This window comes from Oryx dammah, unplaced genomic scaffold, assembly GCF_014754425.2.
Source record: "Oryx dammah isolate SB20612 unplaced genomic scaffold, SCBI_Odam_1.1 HiC_scaffold_2, whole genome shotgun sequence".
NCBI classification, from domain to species: Eukaryota; Metazoa; Chordata; class Mammalia; order Artiodactyla; family Bovidae; genus Oryx; species Oryx dammah.
In genome coordinates this window covers 127,521,827-127,533,787 of record NW_024070186.1, presented here as the reverse complement: position 1 = coordinate 127,533,787, position 11,961 = coordinate 127,521,827, and the positions used below count along the sequence as shown (strand labels likewise).

Here is an 11,961-nt window from a genome sequence, read left to right as displayed (position 1 = left end):
ACCTTTTACAGAATGGGCTCCCTGAAATGTCCCTGAACAGATTCTCTGCCAAGCAAGAGGGCAAGTGTGCGGAGCTGACCTTGGAGCCAGAAGTCTCAAGAGACTCATTTTCTCATTAAGGATTTTATTCCCTTTAAAAGCACCATAATGTAGCTTGAAAAACTACTTTCCTTTAAGAGCTTGTCTCACAGCCTGATGTACTTTGCGGGGTAATGGCCACAGAATTTAGGTTCAACTGGCAGTAATCCTAAAGGGCACCATATCAAGTGTTCAGAACATCAGGAATTTTAGGCTAGGAATAAAGTGGCCTCCTGAGTGAATTTCACATTTCACTGAGTGGATAGAGGAGATATACACTGAAAAAAAAGGTTTTGGGGGAAAAAGTCTAGACAGACTTTTAATAGAAGATAACTGTATTTCTATCTATGGATAGATAGAAACATATAAAAATAGATAGATAAAACATATAAACATATATAGATAAGATAAAATATATAATCTATGTAGATATTAAATATCTATATATAAAATAGATATATTTTTATTATCTATATATCCTACAATATCACCTATATGTATATATAAGTGTACATATATAATTTCTTGTATTCAACCTGTGGTTATTTAACAGTAAAAAATGAAAACCAGGGGCCAACCTACTTACACAAAAATTTATAGGATATTCCTTTAGTTTGGTCTATAATCATAAAATGGTAACCTTTTTAAAAAATGAAAACTAGAGGCCAGACTACTTATAGAAATTTAGCTGAAAAAAATTCTGATGACCTCTTTTTATCACTTATGCAGGTCACTGAATATGCTTAGGTTTAAAATCTATGAGGACTGTCCTGCAGGCTAAGGCCTTGGCCAGTTAGCTTGGAACAAGGCTTCTTTCATCTGTGAACAGACCGATTTTGATAAACTGTTGTTAGCAGTGAATGATGCCATGTGTTCCTTCACCCTAGTCCCAAAGTGTCATTTATATAAGTAAGGAGCAAAACAGGAGCATGTGGTTTTCTATAGTTTGTGTACTTTGTAATTTGTCACGAAATTTTACACATACTTGCTACCATGTAATACCCAGTAGAAGACAGAAGATGCCCACCTCTCAGTGGTTCAAATAGAAGACCAAGTGTTACACCTGGCTGTTGACATAGCCTGTCATCTCAAATACAAGAGTGAGATGGACCATCTCAGGAGCAGAGACCAGACGTGCTGGAGGAACTTGAGGAAGGGTGAACCACTCTGTCTTGAAGAGGGCTAAAATGGGATGGGGCTTCCCTCATGGCTCAGGTGGTAAAGAATCTGCCTGCAATGCAGCAGGTCCACATGCTACCCCTGGGTAGGGAAGATCACCTGGAGAAGGGCATGGCAACCCACACCAGTATTCTTGCTTGGAGAAGCCCATGGACGGAGGAGCCTGGCAGGCTATGGTCCACGGGGTCGCAAAGAGTTGGACAGGACTGAGCAACTAACACTTTCACTTTTACTTTCTTTCAGGATGGGATTAGCAGCCATTTTCAGTTCTGCCTGGAGCCGTTACCACCTCAGGATTAGAATCTAAGGTACAACATGGTGACTATAGCTGGTGACACTGTACTGTATAATTAAAATGTGCTAAGAAAGTAGAACTTAAATGTTTTCATTAAAAAAGTAAATATGTGAAGTGATGAATATGCTAATTTGGTGGGAATATGCTAATTGCATACCTCTGTATACATATATCCAATCATCACATTGTATACTTTGTATATGTATTACAACTTTCTCAATTACACAACAAAAATTTTAAACAATAAATCAATGAGGTCCGTACTGATTATTAAAGTTATCCAGAGGAGAAAAATTTTAAAATATTGTTAGAAAAAAATCTTCTTGCATCTCTTTCCTCAAGTTCCAAAGTGTTTACTCAATCTATTTTTTTTTTTAAGTATTAATTAAACAGTCTGATGAGAAGGAAGGCGATCTGACCTCAATCAAGTAGCTCATTATGACATATGACAATAACATGTCAGAATAAATAGTGTGGGGTAGACACTCAATAAATGTTTTGACTGAGTAACAATATTAGTAATTATAAAAATTAGATAATGTCTGAGGAACTTACTATGTATGAAGTGAAAGTGTTAGTCAGTCATGTCTGACTCTTTGTGATCCCATGGACTGTAGCCCACCAGGCTCCTCTGTCCATGGGGATTCCTCAGGCAAGAATACTGGAGTGAGTAGCCATTTCCTTCTCCAGGGGATCTTCATGACCCAGGGATTGAACTCGGGTCTCCTGCATTGCAGACAGATTCTTCATTATCTGAACCACTAGGGAAGTTCCTGTTATGTACTAAGTTCAGTGCAGTTCAGTTGCTCAGTCGTATCCGACTTTTTGCAACCCCATGAATCTCAGCACGCCAGGCCTCCCTGTTCATCACCATCTCCCAGAGTTCACTCAGACTCAGGTCCATCGAGTCAGTGATGCCATCCAGCCATCTCATCCTCTGTCGTCCCCTTCTCCTCCTGCCCCCAATCCCTCCCAGCATCAGAGTCTTTTCCAATGAGTCAACTCTTCACATGAGGTGGCCAAAGTACTGGAGTTTCAGCTTTAGCATCATTCCTTCCAAAGAAATTCCAGGGCTGATCTCCTTCAGAATGGACTGGTTGGATGTCCTTGCAGTCCAAGGGACTCTCAAGAGTCTTCTCCAACACCACAGTTCAAACGCATCAATTCTTCGGAGCTCTGCCTTCTTCACAGTCCCACTCTCACATCCATACATGACCACAGGAAAAAACCATAGCCTTGACTAGACAGACTTTAGTCAGCAAAGTAATGTCTCTGCTTTTGAATATGCTATCTAGTTTGGTCATAACTTTTCTTCCAAGGAGTAAGCATCTTTTAATTTCATGGCTGCAGTCACCATCTGCAGTGATTTTGGAGCCTAAAAAAAAAAAGTCTGATACTGTTTCCCCATCTATTTCCCATGAAGCGATGGGACCAGATGCCATGATCTTTGTTTTATGAATGTTGAGCTTTAAGCCAACTTTTTCACTCTCCACTTTTACTTTCATCAAGAGGCTTTTTATCTCCTCTTCACTTTCTGCCATAAAGGTGGTGTCATCTGTAAACACCTAGCTACACACTATATTCAGCAATTCCAGCTGAAACACATTTTTCACAACTCATTTGACAGCAATACCTGGCCTAACTTAAAGTCATTTGATGGCAAAACTTCCCCTGAACAGCTATGTGACTATTTCTAGTCTTTTTAAATTCAATTTAGTGTGAGTATCTGTGTACTTTCCTGTAGAATAATTAATATGTTTGACTCTACTGCTCAAACTCTGTCATGGGTATTATTTAACCTTTCTTTTTAACCTTTCTTCAAAAAACAAAAATGGGGGGTGTGGCAAGGAGAGAGATGAAGCTGAGTTGGGTCTTGACAGTACTGTCCACCTGTCTGAGCGCCCTGGTCACAGCCACAGGGGCCGAGGGCAAATGGAAGCTGAAGATTGGACTCAAGAAATGGGTAGACCACTGTCCCATCAAATCGCAGAAAGAGGGTGTCCTGCAGCTACACTACATGGGGAAGCTAGAAGACAGAACAGAGTTTGACAGCAGCCTGCCCCAGAACCAGCCCTTTGTCTTCTCCTTGGGCACAGGCCAGGTAATCGAGGGCTGGGACCAGGGGCTGCTAGAGATGTGTGAGGGGGAAATGCAGAGATGGTGATTCCATCAGAGCTGGGGTATAGAGAGCGGGGAGCCTCCACAAAGATTCCAGGTGGTGGAATGTTGGTGTTCAAGGTGGAGCTGCTCAAAATCAAGCAACATTCAGAACTATAGCCAAACTGGAGAGGGGCAGTGGAGAGGCTCCCATCAGGGACCAGACTATTTAAAGACAGGAAAAAAAAAAAACCTTAACTGCCCCCCCTCCCCCACAAAAAAAGAAAAGAAAAATCCCTTAATTCTAGGGTACTTCCAGTCTTGTGGATTTTAGACAAGGGTTGTAGACACTAAGTCCTTCCAATAACATTTGACTGAGTGTTACTATTTTATCTATTTTACGACTGGGAAACCAAAGCACAGAGAGATTAAGTAGCTTTTCTAAGGTCACACAGCTGGTGTTGACTGGAGTTAGGACCTGAATTTAGACAGTTTGTTATCAAGACCTATGATACCCACTGTTTTTTTGCTACTTCTCATATGGATAATGGCACATAATAGAGAATCAAGTTTCATGATAGGATGATAGAATGCCTAGGCATAACCTATAAGAAACTATTTTATAAACAAGCAGAAATGATTTGTGTTTCATTTTGGACAACTAGTCTAGTGCACTGACCAAGAGCTACGGGTACAAGAAAGCAATAATGCATAGGAGAGGAACAGGACAAGGTCGCTTTATCAGCAGCAGGCCCTGGGAAACCCAGGACATCAAAGAAGAAGCGATCATCAGAGGAAGATCTTAGGAATCTTTGCGTTAGATGTCTGGAAGAACCCCAAGGTAGCACCGGAAAACAGGGATCAAAAAAGTCAGGAGAACTACACACCCACAGAGATCCAAGAGGTAATTGAAGATCTCTGCTTCCCTTTCTCATTGACCTGGATGTCCCACTGGGATTACAAGGGTCGCAACCAGTTTGCTACTAGATGTCCTTCCTCTTATTTCCCTCTGCCAAGTGAGCCATCTGTGAAGGCCAGTGCAGAGGTTACCAGGGGAAAAAGGGAAAGAAACAGCCTGCATGAGGCTGGTTATCCTCCTCAGAAGAGTCTCTTGGGGAAATGATCTTCTAGTTGTTTTTTCATATTTAGAAATATACTTAAAATAATTTTTAAAAAGGAGTAGAGAGGTAGAAATTGATGTTTTCAACAACAAAGGGGAGGGAAAGGGGCCCTTTGTAAAATAATTGGCTACCATGAAAGGGGCCAGAAGGACTGCAAACAGATGCTGAGGGCAAACAAGGAGGAGGTCGAATAAACAGATGCTAATGGCCATAAGAGAAATGAGTTTTTCCAGAGAGTTCTGTTACATTATGATGTGTTCTGGAGCTAGAAGGTGCTAAGGTGAAATAACTCTACAAATAAGGAGAGGATAATTAAGTTTGCTGGTCTCTGAGCTAAATGTTGGCCAAGTAGAATGGATTGCTTAACGCACCATCTGGAGTGGGGTCCAATTTATCCAGGGACTCTCAGGCCTTGACTATGAAATTAGAAAGGCGAGTTTTTAATACTAAACAGAGATGTTTATTGAGGGCATGATGATTCATTTTCTAGCATGTTTTTATTAAGCAATAATATTTGAAGAAAACCCTTAAAGTATTCTGAGGACAGTGCGTTATGGTTGTAGCTACATGGATTCACAGAAACATAAATCCATTTTGTTCAGAGATCAAAAGTCATGGTAAAACAAGTTTATTTAACCTTGAGGTAATGCTGGAGTTAATGTACATGTGGACTTTGGGTGATTTGCCTCAGAGACTAAAAAATTATTCAAAACGATTTAAACTCTCCTCCCCTTTTATCCATATAATATGGCCCTCTGCCAAAGCACTTGGATGAGTGTCTAACAGAAAGTTCTTACAAGGCTGACAAATCAACTAAATGGACCTTTTTAATCACTATAAAAATGAAGCATACTTGCAGAGATCAGAATGCCAATTTTTTTTCTGAAATTTCTTTCGGAGAAATTACATTTTAAACTATTGAAAACCAGCCTAGAACTGCTTATAGCACAGCAGTGCATTCAGCCACTATCATTAGTGGCCAGGAAATGCTACTGAAAAGTCAAAAAATAGACATTGTGTTAAACTATATGTATCAGAAATTTTGACATAAAATAACTTCAGTGTTTTAAAATAAACTTTGGGGGTTCATTTTACATTCAAGATCTCTTGAGTTATGTGGTAAAAAGAAACTGGGTGTCTTCGTGTCCTGGGACAGAAGGTAAAGAGTAGAAGGAAAAATTATGAAATGAAATTTATTTTAAAAGTAATTATTGCAACATAGTCATCTAATTTAGGGCTTCCCTGGTGGCTCAGAGGGTAAAGTGTCTGCCTGCAAAGCAGGAGACCTGGGTTCCATCCCTGGGTCAGGAAGACTCCCTGGAGAAGGAAATGGCAACCCACTCCAGTACTCTTGCCTGGAAAATCACATGGACAGAGAAGCCTGGTAGGCTACAGTCCATGGGATCGTAAAGAGTCGGACACGACTGAGAGACTTCACTTTCACTTTCAGTCATCTAATTTAACTCTGGTATCATGAACTATAGTAATAGTCTCTTGTTTTTGTCTGTTCAGCCTGCATTTCCCCCCCTTTTTTTTGTGGCAATTATGAACTCTATTTTTCTTGCAAAGTAATTCAGGTAAGTCTGGCCTCATTTCACCCTGCTCTGAGGGATGATAAGTAGACACATCCAGACAAACACATTTACAATGAGTAGCTCAAGGACAGTTATAAGATCCTAGTTGAGCAAGGGAGTTAAGCCCAAGACTCTTTCAGAAATCACTGGAAAGAGAAGCTAAGTTGATAAACCAAGAGCCACCAACAGCCTCTATATAGTGAAAGCTTGCCTGAGATTGAAACCAACACAGAAAACAAAAGAGTGAAGAGATGGCTAGAACTGATGGTAAGAGGGGTTGGGGAGAGGAGAAAGACCAAGACAGCAGTTATGACACTCTTCCTAAAGCTGGCTCTCTTACTTCTGGATTTTTCTGTTATATAAACTAATATTTCCTCTTTATTATTATTTTAAGCAAGTTTATAATTAAGAGTCTATCACACAGTTTAAAGATTCACATTTTCAGGAGTTGATACTTTTAGAGAACCAGAGATCAAATTGCCAACATCCATTGGATCATCCAAAAAGCAAGAGAATTCCAGAAAAACATCTACTTTTGCTTTATTGACTACACCAAAGCCTTTGGCTATGTGAATCATGACAAACTGGAAAATTCTTAAAGAGTTGGGAATAGCACACCACCTGACATGTCTCCTGAGAAATCTGCATGCAGGCCAAGAAGCAACAGCTAGAACTGGACATGGAACAGACTGATTCCAAATCGGGAAAGGAGTATGCCAAGGCTGTATATTGTCATACTGCTTGTTTAACTTATATGCAGAGTACATCATGTGAAAATGCAGGCTGGATGAAGCACAAGTTGGAATTAAGAGATTGCCAGGAAAAATATCAATAACCTCAGATACACAGATGACACCACCCTTATGGCAGAAAGCAAAGAAGAACTAGAGCCTCTTGATGAAAGTGAAAGAAGAAAGTGAAAAAGTTGGCCTAAGACTCAACATTTAGAAAACTAAGATCATGGCATCCAGTCCCATCACTTCATGGCAAATAGATGGGGAAACAATGGAAACAGTAACAGACTTTATTTTTTCAGGCTCAAAAAATCACTGCAGATGGTGACTGCACCCATGAAATTAAAAGATGCTTGCTCCTTGGAAGAAAAGCTATGACCAACCTAGACAGCATATTAAAAAGCAGAGACATTGCTTTGCCAACAAAAGTCCGTCTAGTCAAAGCTATGATTTTTCCAGTAGTCATGTATGGATGTGAGAGTTGGACTGTAAGGAAAGCTGAGCACCGAAGAATGGATGCTTTTGAACTGTGGTGTTAGAGAAGACCCTAGAGAGTACTTTGGACTGTAAGGAGATCCAACCAGTCATTCCTAAAGGAAATCAGTACTGGATACTCATTGGAAGGACTGATGCTGAAGCTGAAACTCCAATACTTTGGCCACCTGATATGAAGTACTGAGTCATTAGAAAAGACTCCGATGCTTGGGAAAGATTGAAAGCTGGAGGAGAAGGGGACAGCAGAGGATGAGATGGTCGAATGGCATCACTGACACAATAGACATTAGCTTGAATAGGCTCTGGGAGCTGGTGATGGACAATAAATCCTGGTGTGCTGCAGTCCACGGGGGTCACAAAGAGTTGGACCCGACTGAGCAACTGAACTGAACTGAACTCAAGTGGGTTAAAGTGTAAACTAACTGACTAAATCAAAGTGGAATATGACAAAGTTTGAATCTCTCTACCTCAGAAGATCTTTGATGTTACCTATTATGCAATAGTGGAGAAGGCAATGGCACCCCAAAGAGGAGAAGGCAATGGCACCCCACTCCAGTACTCTTGCCTGGGAAATATCATTGTCGGAGGAGCCTCATAGGCTACAGTCCATGGGGTCGCTAAGAGTTGGACACGACTGAGTGACTTCACTTTCACTTTTCGCTTTCATGCACTGGAGAAGGAAATGGCAACCCACTCCAGTGTTCTTGCCTGGAGAATCCCAGGGACAGAGAAGCCTGGTGGGCTGCCGTCTACGGGGTCGCACAGAGTCAGACACGACTGACGTGACTTAGCAGCAGCAGCAGCATTATGCAATAATGAAGTAAATGGTCAAGTTATCTCTGGTTATATGCCCAATGTAGCTGGAAGTTTAAGTTGTTGTTTTGTCATTGAGTCGTGTCCAATACTTTTGTGACTTCTGGACTGTAGCCCACCAGGCTCCTCGGTCCATGGGATTTTCCCGACAAGAATACTGGAGTGGGCTGCCATTTCCTCCTCCAGGGGATCTTCCTGACCCGGAAGTGAAGTCACCAACTCCAAATCTCATGCATTGCAAGCAGATTCTTTTGATGCTGAACTATCCAGGAAGCCCAACCTAACTACAGCTGGAATTTTAGGTTACTAGGTATAAAATGTCATGACAACTATGTTTTTTGTTCTATGTCCTTAAAGAAAGATAAAGCTTATAGCCAAAGGTGGCACACCAGAAAGCATAAATAAGGGCAAAAATAGTGTTCTTATTTGTTTGTTGGGTGCTATGAATCTACAGTAATCAAAAAAGGCAACATTGGTAGGATGACAGGCAAAAAGATTAGTGGAAGTGAAAAGAAAATGCAGAAAGAGATTGATTTTCCATAACACATAGCCAAGGAATTCAATAGGGGAAATTCTTATCAGTGAGTGATCTAGAAAAAATAGAATAAAAGTATGGGGAAATATTAAATTTAATACCCATTATCTCACAATAATAAAAAAATCAATTTGAGATATTCATAGACCTAAAACATTAGTACGAATCTATAACATTTCTAGAAATAAACATAGACAAATATTTCTGGGAATCTTGGATAAATTATGAGAAAAGGCAAAATGAGCATTAACAAGAAAAAGTACAATACATCGAACTTTAAGTTAAAAACTCTTGTTCATCAAAACACACCATAAGAAAATGAAAAGGCTGGAACAATACCCTACAAATGATTTGAGTCCAGGATATCTGAGCTCCTACAATTCAGTAACAGAAAAACAAAATATTAAACTAGTAAAATATTGAAAGATACTTCACAAAAGAACAAATTCAAGTGTAATAAGCACACAGAAAGAGCCTCACTATCATTAGTCATCAGAAAAATGCAAACTTAAATTACAGTGAGACACCACATCAACATCAATTAGAAACGATTGAAGGAATTGATCAGCCCAAATGTTAGCAAGGATGTAAAGCAGCTAGAACACTCATATTGCTGATGAGAGGGTAAAATAGTACAAATACCTAGGAAATATGTTTGGCATTTCCTATAAAGCCAAACATTAACTTACTTTGTCAAAGCAATTCCTTCTGTAGATATTTACCACAAAGAAAACTTTAAAGTATTTTTATACACAAAAACCCACACATGAAGTTTTATAGCTGTTTTAGTCAGTTGCATCCCCAAGCTGGAAACTGTTTAAGTGCTTCTCAGCAGGAATACATAAAACAGTGTGTGGTTTGGTCATGTATTCAATAACAATAATAATACGAAAAGTAAACTGATACATGTGACACAATGAATGGAATCTCTTAAAAACACTATGTTGAGCAGAGAAACCTAGGCACAAAGATTACATATCGTATTTCCATTTCTGTGAAGGTCAGGAGCAGACTGTTGCTCTAAAGCGTACCCATCATAGCCCTTAGCTTGAGTTCAGTTCAGTCGCTCAGTCGTGTCCGACTCTTTGCAACCCCGTGAATCGCAGCACGCCAGGCCTCCCTGTCCATCACCACCTCCCAGAGTTCACTCAGACTCACATCCATCGAGTCAGTGATACCATCCAGCCATCTCATCCTTGGTCGTCCCTTTCTCCTCCTGCCCCCAATCCCTCCCAGCATCAGAGTCTTTTCCAATGAGTCAACTCTTCACATGAGGTGGCCAAAGTACTGGAGTTTCAGCTTTAGCATCATTCCTTCCAAAGAAATCCCAGGGCTGATCTCCTTCAGAATAGACTGGTTGGATCTCCTTGCAGTCCAAGGGACTCTCAAGAGTCTTCTCCAACACCACAGTTCAAAAGCACCAATTCTTTGGTGCTCAGCCTTCTTCACAGTCCAACTCTCACATCCATACATGACCACTGGAAAAACCATAGCCTTGACTAGACGGACCTTAGTCAGCAAAGTAATGTCTCTGCTTTTGAATATGCTGTCCGGGTTGGTCATAACTTTTCTCCCAAGGAGTAAGCATCTTTTAATTTCATGGCTGCAGTCATCATCTGCAGTGATTTTGGAGCCCCCAAAAATAAAGTCTGACACTGTTTCTACTGTTTCCCCATCTATTTCCCATGAAATGATGGGACCAGATGCCATGATCTTCATTTTCTGAATGTTGAGCTTTAAGCCAACTTTTTCACTCTCCTCTTTCACTTTCATCAAGAGGCTTTTTAGCTCCTCTTCACTTTCTGCCATAACGGTGGTGTTATCTGCATATCAGGTTATTGATATTTCTCCTGGCAATCTTGGTTCCAGCTTGTGTTTCTTTCAGCCCAGGATTTCTCATGATGTACTCTGCATAGAAGTTAAATAAGCAGGGTGACAATATACAGCCCTTGACATACTCCTTTTCCTATTTGAAACCAATCTGTTGTTCCATGTCCAGTTCTAACTGTTGCTTCCTGACCTGCATACAGATTTCTCAAGAGGCAGGTCAGGTGGTCTGGTATTCCCATCTCTTTCAGAATTTTCCACAGTTTATTGTGATCCACACAGTCAAAGGCTTTGGCATAGTCAATAAGTAGAATTAGATGTTTTTCTGGAAATCTCTTGCTTTTTCCATGATCCCCTGGATGTTGGCAATTTGATCTCTGGTTCCTCTGTCTTTTTTAAAACCAGCTTGAACATCAGGGAGTTCACGGTTCACGTATTGCTGAAGCCTGGCTTGGAGAATTTTGAACATTACTTTACTAGCATGTGAGATGAGTGCAATTGTGTGGTAGTTTGAGCATTCTTTTGCATTGCCTTTCTTTGGGATTGGAATGAAAACTGACTTTTTCCAGTCCTGTGGCCACTGCTGAGTTTTCCAAATTTGCTGTCATATTGAGGGCAGCACTTTCACAGCATCATCTTTCAGGATTTGAAACAGCTCAACTGAAATTCCATCACCTCCACTAGCTTTGTTCGTAGTGATGCTTTCTAAGTCCCACTTGACTTCACATTCCAGGATGTCTGGTTCCAGATGAACGATCACATCGTGATTAACCCATCCCTATTCCTAATAATATTGCTTGCATTCCAGGCTCAACTATATCCAAGGGCTTTCTTTTGTCTTATTAAATTAAAATATCTTCCTGCATCAAATTACTTACTTTTCCCGATTGATATACTATTTTGATTAGGATTTTACAAGATGGGTAGCAATGAAGAGCCATCATTCTGTGCTGAGTAGACACAGTGGCAGCAGCCGTAAATATTTACACTTTTATTATTTCTGACTCAGATAAATTAGCAGGCCATGAAAGTACTAACTTGTGATGGTAAAATCAGAGCAGTGGTTGCTTATGTCCTGCCTGCATGCATCCTTAATCACTCGGTCATGTCTAATCCCTTGCAACCCTGTGGGCTGTAGCCACCAAGTTCCTCTGTCCGTGGGATTCTCCAGGGAAGAATACTGGAGTGGGTTGCCGTTTCCTACTCCCAGAAA

The 11,961-nt window shown here is 40.5% G+C and overlaps 1 pseudogene; it reads left to right on the top strand.

The window, feature by feature from the left end:
• Positions 1-3,392: 3,392 nt before the first annotated feature.
• Positions 3,393-3,907, top strand: LOC120853267 (annotated as a pseudogene).
• Positions 3,908-11,961: the final 8,054 nt, after the last annotated feature.